This window comes from Fragaria vesca, linkage group LG1 (genome assembly GCF_000184155.1).
Source record: "Fragaria vesca subsp. vesca linkage group LG1, FraVesHawaii_1.0, whole genome shotgun sequence".
Lineage (NCBI taxonomy): Eukaryota > Viridiplantae > Streptophyta > Magnoliopsida > Rosales > Rosaceae > Fragaria > Fragaria vesca.
This window is the reverse complement of record NC_020491.1, coordinates 18,705,969-18,707,454: the sequence shown is the minus strand read 5'-3', so window position 1 is coordinate 18,707,454 and position 1,486 is coordinate 18,705,969.

Below are 1,486 nucleotides of genomic sequence, written 5' to 3'. Positions count from 1 at the left end.
CCGGACTATATATATACATATATATATATATATATATGTCGCTAGCTATTTCTAATTAGGGCTTTGCATCTTCACTTACGTTGTTCTCATATTGGAGAAGAAAACTCTTAAGCAAGATATTATACTTTAACTAGGTTTCTTTATTTTTGATATAATTTTTTATTTTTTTTTTGTAATTTTACGTACCCATACGATCTTATATAATTTGTATGAGAAGAGAGATGTGTTTCATGAGCTATGTTGGAAACTAATACTAACATTGTTTCGAAACAGTATTACTGCAATGACTTAGTTTTCAGAACTAAAGTGATAAACGCGCCTCACGCGTTGAAAACCAAGAGAAGTTGCGTCAATCTTTTCTTGTCCTTGTCCGGCTGCGCCGCGGCGCTAGTGTCGGCCTCTGGCCGTGTCGGCGCACAATGATTGTGGCCGAACGGGGTGTACCTATGGTGGGCGTATCAGTTGCCTGGAGAATGCTGCATCATGGGTGGTGTTAGGGTGGATGGGTATTAGACTGGAGGTAGGCCATAGCAGATTTGGAACGCCGACTCGCGATGATCGGAGGGTGCGTAGAGATTGGTGGTTCACTGGCCAAATTTCTAGACGTGTCTAGAAGGACAATGGCCGCCTTCTGGAGCTAAGATCGGGTTATGAATCTGGGATGTTTGGAGGAATATGTGGTGTCACAATGGCGGTGGAAGTCCAACGCCTGCAGTGGGGTGGTGGATTGGGTGCTAACGCGTCGGTGGGGTGGCAGTTGTACGTGGTGGTAGGGCAGGTCTAATGCAGTGGTTGTATTAGCTGGGAAGGATGGATATGGCCTGCTTGATTCCCTCATTTTGTGGGCTTGGATATTGTCTTGCTGGGCTGTCGGATTTGGGTTCAATGTTTGGGCCTGATCATAGTTGTTTTCTTTATAGTTTTTTCTTTTTACTATCTAGTTAATAAATTGCGCCTTAGGCGAGTAATAAGTCTCTACTTTAAAAATATAGGGCTATGTAGGTTTCGTGCTTGTGTGTGCACTCTTTGTGTCTTGTCTGCTCTAGGTATGCAACGAGTTCATTGCTTTGTCAAATGGTCGTGGCCGTCTGGTAGTAGGGTCAAGCATGGCCGGCCTTGAGGCAAGACCAACTAGGCTGGTGTCTAGGACCTCCCACAATTATAGGGGCGTCTAGATTTGTCAAATGGTCATGTGGTAGGGTGAAGCCGAGTGTCGTTGGATCTATCTTCCGGCGACAAAATAGTTGGAAAGCTGGTTTATTTTCCTCAAAAAATGTAATTGAGTTGCATGTCCAGCGATCTTTCCATTATGTCACCGCTATATAAAAACAAATGAAGTAGCCATTAAAACACTCCCTGCTAGTTGGTGCATGTTTGAATACATGTTTGATGTAAAGATTTCTGATATTGTTTTAGGCCTTTGTATTAAAGATTTAGGCTTAATTCCTCCCAAACCCCCCCCNCCCTCTCCTCTCTCTCTCTCTCT